The following is a 12,398-nucleotide window of genomic DNA, read 5'->3' as shown; positions in this document are numbered from 1 at the left end:
ATGGGATGGGGGGGCAAGCATTGGTTGCGGGCAGTCCTGAGGCTGCCCTCTCTTTCCCCATAGAGCTGGTAGGCAGCCGGCAGGGTGCTCCCCACTCACCGTCCTGGAGCACCCCATTGTAATTCTTATCGGGCCAATGCACATTTTTCGTTCAAGGTGGCAAAACGCCCAGGGGCTGCCAGGCTGCCAAGCTTTTTGCTAAAAATACAGTTAAGACACATTTCAGCACATGTCCATTAAAGAAAAGAAAGAGTGAGTGTATTCTGGTTGCAATGGAAATGACGTGGACTAAGGCAGGGAAAAAGAGGGAGAGGGAGACAGGGAATGAGATGGGACAAAGGCTGGAGCTGAGCCCGAGGGAGGTGTTGGCTGTCCTCAGGGGTGATGAGCAGTGCTGTTGGTCTGTCATCTAGCTCCCCTTTCTCATGCTGTAGAAAATGCTTGTTCTTGCCACTCTGCTACACCGTGTACCACCACCATGGGGGTGGAAAAGGGAGCACCCACTGGGCTGTCCCCCAGCAGTGGCACAGACAGGCAGGGACCTGGCGTGAGGGAGAGGGGGACTGGGCTGAAGGCAGGGAGCCTGAGAGACCAAAGGGAGCCTGGACAGGGTCAGGATGAAGGTGGTCTGGCACGGAAACAGAGGAGGCTCAGTGAAAGGGGTCAGGAGAAGGCCCAAAACCCATGCACAGCGGTGGGGACAGAGTGCAGGAGAGGACTGAAAGCAAAGGGAGGGCATGCTGAGTGGGTGGCAGAAGAAAGGGAGAAGGAAAAGATAAAAAGGAAAAAGAGGGAAAAAAAGAACAAAAGACGGTAAAACACTCTTAGCTTGAAATTTCTCTGGCTTCTTTCTCTGTCAAGCAGGATGCCATTAGCTTGGAGACCCCCGGGGAGATCCCCACTTAGATGGAGGTATGTTTTGGGAGCCCTGCATGGTGGCAGGTTGTTCATTGACATTCCCAGCCTTCATCAAAGCTAACTACCATTAAATCATAGAATAGAATCATAGAATCATTAAGGCTGGAAAAGACCTCTAGGATCATCAAGTCCAGCTGTCAGCCCAATACGACCATATCTCCTTAACCATGCCCTGAACTGCCATATCTACACGTCTTTTAAATACCTCCAGGGATGGTGACTCCACCACCTCTCTGGGCAGCTTGTTCCAATGCCTGAACACTCTTTCAGTGAAAAATTTTTTCTAATATCCAATCTAAATGTAGCTGATTATATTTTATCAATATTGCAAATGGAAGGAGCAATTTCGGGCAGCAGGATAGGAAGGTGTTTAGGTTTGTGAGAGTTAGGACTGACTAACACATTTTGTTTTTCTTATTTTTAACATACTCCTCTTTGTTTAAACTGCATGAGAACTGAAGAACCTTCACTAACACAGGCTGTACTTCTCTCTGACCTTGTAGATAACCATGAACCAAAACCTGCAGCTCTCTCATTGCTGTTCCTGATGGCCCTTTACAAGCTTGTGCTAAATTTAACGAGAAGAAGGAGGATCAGGCTGACAACTTTTCCAAATGTTTCTTTGCTGTAGCAGGGGAAGGGATTGGAGGTGCAGGAGGAGACACTTTGTGCCTCCTGTGGAGGGTAACAAAAGCGCAAGAGATATAGAAATATCCAGAGGACCTGACTTTACTGTGTGGAGATAGTCCTGCCTGAGACTGGAGTATGCAAGAACGTATATCGGCATTTATATGGCTATTTGCCCATAACAAACATAATTCCAGGTTTCTGTGTCACCAGTCACAGTCCCCATGCTTTCGGTCCGGCCACACACGCCCATGAGGTTGATACGACAGGGGAGGACCTGAGGCACGAGGAGATGCTCCTTGGCATGGGGTCTTCCTGCCCCACCAGCTCCAGGGGTTCCCTGCATGGTGGCAAGGACGTAAGGCAGCAGCTGGGTCTGCAGGGACCATGTGCAGCTCCCAGGGCCGAGTGCTGGCCAGCACGGCGTTCCTGGCATGCAGGCATGCATGTGCCCACTCTCGGCCAGCCTCGGTGCCAGGATGTACCACTGACGCACTGTAGCTGCTGAAGGGTATTTGTTTTTTTAACTTTGGAAGATTTTTTTTTCTCCAATTCTGTCTCTTCTGGCCCGGTATGTTCCAAGCTTGTGATATTTCAGAGGAAGCAGATGTTGCTTTGACCACAGCAGTTGTCACAGTGTTTAATTTTATTAAGCTCTTAGGCAAACGACTCTCAGCACCTTTCACAAACTGCATATGCCAGCCAGAGAGTTTCAGATGACCCTGGAGCAAAGCCACCCCTCAGGTGGATCACAGCATGTCCAAAGAAAGGCCTTACAACCAGGAGACATCAGATCAGCAATAAAATAAAAGCAAGGATGACAAAATATTGTTTTAAATGCTCACTGATCAAGTAAAATAGGCTATAAAAATCTTTTTAGAGTCAGGATCTGGTTCAGTGAGCAACTTAGAGCCCTGGACAGCCCTTCATGAGCTGGAACCTGGATTTAATTACTCCTCACTCTGGCCCTGATCTCTCTGTGCCTCCTCTCCCTGGCTCCATCTGTCTTGTCTAACAGGACTGCAAGTTCCTCAGGCCAGGGGCTGTTTCTCACTTGACTTTTGCACATTCCCAGGGCAGTGAAACTGTCTTGGCTACTTCCCGAATCTGAGCAGTGGCAGCAGCAAACCAAACCTTTGGGCACACTCAATGTTAACAAGTACTGCCTCTGACTGTGTTGACGGAGCGGAGACTTTGTACTGCATCAGAGCCCAGGCTGTTGTGTCTTTTCCAATTTTATTGTATTGTTTGGCTTCGGAAAAGAGGAGGAACACATGACTTACAAAGACATGAGAGATTCTCTCATGTCCCCACTGCATATTTCGGTCAAGCAAAATTAACCTCTTCACAGGAGGCGAAGATTTAGCGTGGGCAGAATTACGGTGAGCGTGGCGGATGTGGCAAGGAGGAGCAGAGCAGAAACAAATCAATTCACAAACAGAGGAAACACAAAAAGCTGCCGCAGATAATCCAGTACAAAAAAAACATGAACCAGCTGCAGACAACTACCTGAGCTGGTAAAAACCACTCAACAGCCTGTGCAGCACATGACAGATGAAAATCAAAGCTGGTCTGAAGGATTAGAGAGCCACATACTTGCAGGTACATACAGCCAGATGTGACTGTGGTAGTGACAGAAGTCACTTCAGCCTCTCTGGAGCTATTTAAAGGATGCCAGTGTTTTCCAGAGTGTGAGGGACGAGGGCACAGCGGACTTACCAAGGGAAAGGGCTATGGATGAGCGGCATGTGGGAGAGAAGCATTTAATAATACTTGCTTGTGTTGCAAGGATCTTGTAGTCCGTTTGTTTTTCCTGAAAGAGCATTCAGCCTTAAAATAGTGTAGGAAGCACCAATTAAGGCAAACGCCCACACTCCTGCAATGCAAGGAAACAGGCTGTCAGTAGTTAGAGTACCTGCATTACGTTTTCTCCCAAAGGCTGTTGTGTTAAACCATCCAGCTAAAAACCCAAATTCCTGCCCAAGCGCGCCAAGCATTTGCCCACCTTCCCTTCCTGCCTGAGCGTGCCTGGGTGCACGGCTGCTGTCCAGGTGCCGCAGCACGGGGAGACAATATCAGCAGGTGGCCCAGGATGGCAATGCCGGGGGGTTGCTTTAAGGCACCAAAAATTCGGCAAAATATCTGAACCTGTAGTCAGTACTTTAGGGAATAAGCAACACAAGGATTCAGGTCTAAAACGTCTCATAGGTCTTTTCTGTCTCTAGCCATATGTGGATGTGCTGGGATGTAGTACCTGACAGAGCCTATGTGAATGTCTGTTTTCATTTCTGCTGGAATCCAGGCTGGAGCAACGACCCCAGCCACCTTGGCCAGCAGATGGGGGAACAGCAATATCGGCAGAGTTTTACCTAAATTATGGCCTGAGGACCAAAAATACAGCTCTCTACATCTGCTCATATTCCTTCCCTTCCTTGCCAGCCCTGGCTGTGAAGTCAGCTGCCGTGGAAAGCTGAAGAAACTCTAACTCTAGTGTAAGCAGCGGTGGGAATTCATGCCTAGAATTAACCTGTTAATAATAATCTTTACATTTTTCCTAACTGCCGTGTTCCAGGGCACTTGAATTAACAATTCACCAAGCATGTTCATTTTGAATAACTGCATTGAAATCAGCACAAACTCAAACAGAAGCCCTATAAAAAGCCAAAGCTTTATCGTGTGCTTGGTGGTGGCAGCAAGAAGGCTGGTGGGAAGGAAACAATACCCGTCTGAGCAGAGCGAGAGTTTATCTGCTTGCCATCAGAACAGGCCAGTCATGTTGTTTTTCCGTCCGTTCACCATGTGAGCGGGCTCCGGTGTACAGTACCAGGCTGTGCAAAAGCCCACAGCCAGGTCCTTCTGTTTGTAGGGCTTGCTGACATAAGGTGGAGTTGAGGTTATTGTGGTGTGGGACGTTTCCTGCCCTGGCCGCTGATAACTGCAAATCCCAGCAGCCTTACAGGCTCCCTTTGTCCATCGGTCCAGGACCTGAGCTATGTATATCCTATACCTGCCCAACCCCAGGCGGGCACGCTCTCATCCCTGCGCCCAGGGATGCTTCACTGCACACTGACCATTTCCCCAGCAAGTTGGGGATGCTGAAAACCCTTCCTCACACAGAGTCCCGCTGAACTTCTTACTTCCAGGAGCAAAGGAGAAGGCTGAGGATGGGTCTGCATGGGGCAGTCCTGGCTGTTGAGCACAAATTCCTTAGCACAAGAAGTAAAAGGATTAAATTGACTGCTAAAACCTGGGTGTCATTTATACCAGCTGAGGTGTAAATGAAGGCCTTGCCATGAAAGCCTTCAGCTTGCTTTGTGTTGTCTGGCTCAGCATCAGTGTGGATGGTGGTGGGGTGATGCCTCCGTATTAGTAGGCGTTCCCTGTCTGTCCCCCTGCCCGAGCAGTCAGTGTGGCCATGCCAGCCGGCGTGTGTGATGATGTGACTCTGTGTGCGTGGCTCTCATGAGCAGAAATGCAGTGTAGGGGATGTGTTTTCACAAAGAGGTGATACAAGAGTAGGTGTGGACAGTTGGTCAGCAGAAGGATGAAGTGTGGGGATGAGGGAGAGGGGAGCGCTGGCGCAGGAAGGTTTGAGCACCAGCTCCTGGGATGTGGGCAGCACAGGGCATTTCAGCAGGCAGTGCAGAGGGAGAAGGACCACTCTGGGATGATGATGGAACAGCAAAGGGGTAATATCCACCACAGGATAAAACTGAAGAGTATGGACCCCTAAGAGAGTTTCCTTTAAGCCAGGCTCTCTCCTAAGCCATGTTGTCTGCCTGCTGCAGGACAGCCCCAGGGACTGAACTCTGCCTAGTGCCCAGTGTGCACTGCAGCAGGGCAGTAAAGGATGGTTACACCTCTGTAAGTAAATAAAATGCCCCAGGGCTGTCCCCTGGCCCTAAAGCCTGCTAGAACAGCTACATTCTGGCCTTGTTTGATTTATTGTAGTAGATACTGGTGATGACATGGAAGGTTTACCTGCTAGCACAGGAAAATTTCCTCTTCCCTTTTTTGACCCTTTGCGTGTGGGTGACAGCCCAGACTTGATGCTCCCCGAGCTGCATGTGTCATCACCCAGAGGCCCCGTACTGATGCTTTCCCTTGTCTAGACCCAACAGCTAAAGCACACAGACCATTACTCCCTCTCAGGCAGGCTCTGCTGCTCCGACCCCTTGCGCTGGATGCATTGTACCAGCCATGAGAGCCAGGGCTGGTGCTAGAGAGATCAGCTCAGTCTGGTTAACTGCTTTGGCACAAGGCAGGGGGTCAGAGTCTCTCCCACCAGTTGGGCATTGGGACTGTGCTGCAGGGAGCACCAGGCTCAGAGCAAGGAGAGGGGCAGCCTTGAAGACTGGCAACGCCCTGCTCTCAGGGTTGGTACTGATACTTGGCAGGGGGATGTTAACAAGCAGCAGTATTTTAGCCAGACTTGCATGAAGGCCTGACAGGCTGCGCCCTGCAGCTATGCTGTGCTGACAAACCAAATGGCAGTCTCCCCTTGTGCCCTGGGGGTTTGCAAAGTGTCCCTGGTGCCATCCCTTCTCCAAGCCTGGAAAGCTTCTCCTCCCCTCCCCGCTTGGTGAACAGACCCGCTCTGCACAGAGGATGAGGCTGCCCAACGGCACCTGCAGAGAGGAAGACAGAGATACTGCTGTCTCCCTGTCCCTTGCCCCAGCTGCTCACCAAAAATCTGGGCATGCAATGGCTTCGGTATGGGCCTGTGGATGGCAGAGTGGAGAGTGTGATGGGGGCAACTGGCTCAAACCAGAGCTTGAGGGCCTTGGTGGCTAGACCTTACTATGCAGGAGATATGAATCGCTTGTTGCCTCCACTTGCCAGTACAGAGGTACAAGCTGTGGGATGTTATTTTCCTCCTGCAGCAGGTTAAACTGGTGTGCCCTCCAGGTAGGAAGGACTGAAGACTTTCACTTTTACACGGTCTTTGCTTTACTGCGTTCACACCAGCTTGGGAAAACAGCGCTAATGCCATTAGCTACCAATGTCTGCCTCCCGTAATCAAATATCCTGCTCCCTGTGAAACTCATATGCTGGGCACTGACACTGCTACTCCCATGGGACTGCAAGGCAGGAAGGTCCCCCATCTTCTGAGCAAATTCAAGTGAGAAAATAATCTGAGTAACACATCCTGCTCACTTCTACCTGCAGCTGCAACACCTTACACTCACAAATTACCGAGCCATGGGAATCAGACCAGATCCCCTTTAATGCAAATGTTAATTTATCAGGTGTTTCATCTCTCTTAAATCTTCATTTCACTGCCTTTTGACCAGGCAACATCCACGTCTTCCATTTGGGTGGGTGTTTCCCCACCCCCTTGAATGCTCAGGGCTCTCATTCCTCTCCTGCTTTGTCAGCCAGAGAGTTTGCCCGATCTGGGCACCACTGTGCTCGCTGAGCCCTCTCCTTACCCACCATGGGATCAGACCCCTCTGCCCAAGGGTACAGCTTCACACACGGCAGTGAGTGTGGCAGCAGAGCTGGAAAAGGCCTTGCGAAAAGGATGTAGCAAACATAGCTAAGGTCAAGCCACTCTTGTATGAAGTCTGTAACACTAACAGTGTTGTGAGTCAGACCCCGGAGACTCCTCTTACCTCTGTAATGGTTCCCTGCACATGCACAGCAATGGTGGCAGCAGCTGAGCCATGGCAGGGGCAGCGGTTTCTCTTCCCCCATCCCCCTGGCCCTTCTATGAGCCAGGAGGGTTTCACTGTGTGCTTTCCATAGAGCAGAGACCCTTTGATCCTCACCTCAAGGGTGCTTTTTGGGGTGTTAGCACACAAGTTGGGGGATCCCCTCCAGTCATGTTTGAGCTGGAGCTTCTGCCCCAGCTTTGCTAGAGCCCAGCAAGCTCCTCTGACTAGCGAGGCACTGCCCAGACAGCCGTGCTGCATACCAACTGCAGAAGGTAAAATACTAACCTGGTGCATGTCCTGTAGAAAAAAAGGGGAAATAAAGAGGCAGAACATACAGGCCTGGGAACGTATGGGCTGAGACTGGAGCAGATCCCTTGGCTGTGCTAGTTTGGCTATGCTCGTCAGTAAGAGGGAGCACAGGTTCAACGCTGCACAGCGATGAAGGCTGGGAGGGAGGGAGAAGCCTCGGATTAAATCACATCGGAAAGAAGGGAGTGTGGGTACAATAAGCATACCCAGGGTGACATCTCAATCAAGGACGAATGCTCCATCCATCTCGCTGTGCTAGTCCCCGCTGGCAAATTTTGCTCTCTGTGAATATTCCCCTTGGCTCCCCTGATTCTCCCCAGATAATGGCATTTCTATTCAAGTTGTTTAAACTAACAGCAGCACAATTCACAGCCAGCGGTGGCTTTGTGTTCATTTGCTCAATCAACATTCACCCCCTGGTAAGTGACTTTCAGAGAAAACTGTCACTGGCAGACAATGGGCTGGCAGTTAACAGCAGCCCTTTTTTTGTCTAAATGTTTGCAGACGCTGGGATAAAATGTCTCAACCCAAATTTGAAAGGACAGTTGCCTCCCCTCGGTGTGCCTGGAAGGTTGGATGAAGGCATCTCCGGGCGGTAAAGATGCCCGGTGCCACCGCTGGTGCACGGCCTCCTGCCTTCCCCACACCCCGCTGATGGGAAGCTCACTCTCCAAAGGATGCGGCTCTTCTTTAAAATACTGCTGTGAACACCCGCACTGCCCAGGCTCGGCAGCCCCCTGCCACCAGCAGCTCCCTGGCATCACCCCCAAACCTCAGAACTTCATGAGAATAATTTGCCTCCCTCTCTGTGGCTCACTTAAAATATTTATTTTGACAATGAAAGCAATCGTTAATTCCACCCATTGATTTACTTTTCCTAAAAGCCCATTGTTATCCCTTAAATGTGCATGATAACTTGCCATTTGAGGTACCAGAAAGTGGTTTATAGACTTGTCTACCAGAAAAATCCCTGTCAGTTTATAAATGGGCTGGTTAATGTGGCTCCCTTGTGGCAGTGTCCTTATTTTGCTTTGAAAGTAAAGCTTGATATTGCTTAAACTTTAGACAAGTCATTACTTACTTAAATTTATGTGATTTTCTTGTGTAGCTGAGACCTAGCATCTCCTGGTTTTGATCATGCCATACAAATACTATATACCAGCAGATCATCCAGAAGCTACTGTTGGATGACAGGCTCCTTCTCATCCTTCTAATGAGGATAAGGCCTTGAAATATCGTCCTGTGACCATGATGGTGAACTGATAAAAATTCATGTAGCAATAAATGCTTTTGGTGTAATTGTTTCGGACATTTATGCGTGTGTGTCTGTAGAAATTCCTACCCGTATCCCTGCAGGCTGTGACTCTACCAAAGCTGCAAAATAGTCATTCCTGTCCCCAGTGCAGCTTTTTGTGTCCCTCAGTTCCCTCCCTCCTCTCATCTGGAAACCCATATTAAAGCTTTGAGGACTACTTGTTCTGTGTAGATGGATGTGTGGTTTCTTCCATTTTCATCTCACCCTGCCAGCTTTCCTCTGAATCTGTCCAGGGAGCAAAATGGGGTAGAGGAGGACCATCCCTGATGAGCAGGTGGGTCAGGAGAATAAGCTGGACATCTAGGCATTCATGGGACATCCACCACATATGTATTTTTGCCATACTGTCTACTAAAATCATTATAACAACTCAAGAAAGTACTGGCTTGTTTGTAGGCAGCAAGCCCTGACCAGCATCCCAAGAAGAACTGTTCCTGCAGTGTTGGGGTGAGGGTCAGTGCAGCAGAACTTCTGCGGTGTTGCCATTTGTTAACCTTTAGTGGACACTGGTATGGTTTCCCTACAGCTTTAATTGGAATCTCCATCAAATATCTCTACTTTCACATCTTAGGAAAAAGAAGAGGGCATTTCTAGCCTTTCTGACTGCACAATAAAGCTTGAAAGACTGATCTTCTAAAGATTCAAAAGTCAGAAAGAGAAAAATTAGCGTCTTGGACTTTTCTCTGTTTCTTCAGATTTTCAAAAGTCTCCAGCTCTTTAAGCCAGACCTGATTGCTGCATGTGTGAGGCTCTGGCAGTGCAATCTGGCAGCCTGGGCTCCTGTCAGGTGATGAAGCTCCAGGTTTTACGTAGCTTGAGCAAATTGTGTCTGTTTTTTGCCACCAGTGTTTCCCACACGGCATACGTTAGAATGAAAGCTAAGCAGCTATGCCAACATAAATCACTCTGTGCACTTCTGCCTGCTCAGAGATCCACAGAGACCTTGCCTACCCCAAGAGCTATCACCCTTCAGAGGCCCTCTCCCTCTTGCTCCCCAGTCGCACCACCAAGACCCTGCTCTCCCAGGGCTCTTTCCCCAGGGACGTCCCGCCCTGGGACTGGCCAGCAGATTGATCCCGGCTCTGCGACCTGCAGCGAGGACCCTTCCAGTGCACGGTGCGTTTTGGGAAGGTAAATACACAACCAAAATACCCAAGCTGCAGGGCGGCTTGACCTTCGAGCGACCCTTAGCCTGACCTAACGCTGGTCACTCTCACCAGCAGATTTGTTTATCTTGGGACCTTGAGGCTCCCAACCCAAAAGCACCGCGTTGTCTCCCAGCTCCAAGGCCTGCCAGCGCTGGCTGCTGGCCCCTGTTAGGAACACCCGATGGGATGTGGGTTTTATTTTTAGTCCCATCCCCAAGACCTCACGCTAGGCAAGCGGCCGTGATCCTGCCAAAAAGGCCGCCGTAAGTTAAATTGGAGCGTGAGCCCCTTCCTCAGCCTGGGGAGCAGCTGCGTGCACACACTCGGGAAAAGGCTCTGAGAGAGGCTTTTGCTTTCTTCAAAGCTTGGAGGAAATTTTGCCCAGGGGTTTTCCCTCTTTTGGCCAGAGAACTGCAGCGCGGCCAGGGGAGTGGTTAGGGCAGCAGGTATAGAAATGGGGGGAGATTTGTCTTACCGTAAGAGAGCAGGACTCGGAGGGGGGGCAGGGGGCGGCAGCAGGACGCATCATTTTGGGAATGTCTGCTATCCCAGAAGTGAGTGGAAACAACCCATCTGAAATATGCAGAGCCATTATCAGGCCAGGGCTTAAATAAACTTTACTGTCCATTCAGTGATCAACCTCCCTGTGAGCTGCCGGCTCCATTCATCACTGTCACCTTTTCAAAGTGACTGTGATGACAGTTCATGATCATTAACTAGTAATGGTGTGCTTTGCATTAACAGGAGGGCACATCAAACGGGCAGGCTCACAACTCGAAAGTTAACTGAATTATATAATAAACATTCTCCGGCTAACCATGTACAGATGGTGACAAAAGGTGGGACAAAGTGGCAGGCAGGAGAAAGCAGGGGCGGGGTGGGGGCATCAGGAGAAGAAGCACTTACCTATTGTGCAGTTCTACTGCCCTGCTACTTGCTATTAATTAGGAATAATGAAATGTGGCTATCCAGCTGGAGGGACCAGAGTCACTCACTGAAGTTGCAGAAGTTTTACTGTCAGCAAAGCTGCCTTAAGATTTCACAGATCTGCCGTGGTCGGGGGCTTTTTGCTGTGTTTTGTCTTTTTTCCTCAAATGGCATTCATTGCGGGCAGATCTGAGGCACTCTGGGCACAGTTTGGATGGGCAAGATTGAAAATTGAAAAGAAGAGGACGTGAAGAGGGGGATTTCAAACATGTCCTTCGTCTTGGAGGGCTGGAATGGCTCATCACCACTTCCTACTGGCACAAAGCACCAGCTACAGGCCCCTGCACATCCTCAGTGCATGCTTGGAGCCAGAAGGGTTCATGCTTGAGCAGACCTGCCAGCTCAGCCGGCTCAGGGAAAACAGACTCATTCGGAGAATAGCGTGAGAGGCGAGAGCTCCTAGCACAATTCCCAGTGCAACCCCTACTGACTGAGAAACATTAAAAAAAAAAAAATCTTACTTCTTCCATCTATTCACTAGCAAAAAAGGCAAAAAAGCTGTAAATCTTTCTAGTACAATTTATTATATTCTACTTGTAACAAGATCTTTCACACAGGCAAAAATGGTGCCTAGAGTCAGGTTCTTAATTCATCGCTTTAGGGAAATGGAACAATATTTTAACAGGGACTTCAGTGGGAGCTGGGGAATGCTCCAGGCTTTTGCAAAAGTTCAGCAAACCCACTGCAGCAAAGGGGTCTCCTGACACAGACTTCAGCAGCCTCTCTACTTAGACACTTATCTGTACATTTAAGGGGTTTAGATTTGGGGACCCATTTTTTTACTGCTTATCTTAATGTTTTAAATTAGTGCATGGTCACAATCAGGGAGACTTATGTGTTCCCTATGACTTAGAATTAAGAAAAAAATCATCAGTCACCGACAGTTTGTCTCCTTTCACTTCCCCACACCTCAGCCCCTTCAGCAATCTCTCAGATTACATAGTTTTCCATCACTTACTCAGCTTTTGTATCAAAGCCTTCACAGAAAAAAGTCCCAGAAAAGGTAACTTGGACTCAGCTTTTATCCTAACCTAAATGGTCAGCTGCAGGGGGAGGAGGGGGAAAGAAGCTGGCCTGATCTCTTACAGTTCCTCTCCCAACAGTGTTTCAATCTGCACTTGAAGAGCTGACACCCCTGAATGAAGCAGGAAACAGTTTTGGACAAGCATTTTTGAAGACCATTGATTTTTCAATACTAAAATTATACGCGGTGGGCATTGACTTTTCGCCTGCACATGTAACTGCCTGCCTCTGTGTGCCGTGGAGCAGGGAGACTTTCTCACCAGTTCACTGTAGCTGTGGGGAAAGTTGTTAGAATTCAAGGTTTTCAAAGACAGTCTTTTAAATTTGGGTCATTCACTGTTTGGATGCATAATTTTGATGGCTTGAGGGTCAACCTTCTGAGGTGCCCAGAGCTCCCACTTGTGTTGTGCAGGG

This window comes from Phalacrocorax aristotelis, chromosome 2 (genome assembly GCF_949628215.1).
Source record: "Phalacrocorax aristotelis chromosome 2, bGulAri2.1, whole genome shotgun sequence".
Classification (NCBI taxonomy): domain Eukaryota; kingdom Metazoa; phylum Chordata; class Aves; order Suliformes; family Phalacrocoracidae; genus Phalacrocorax; species Phalacrocorax aristotelis.
This window is presented reverse-complemented; position numbering follows the sequence as displayed.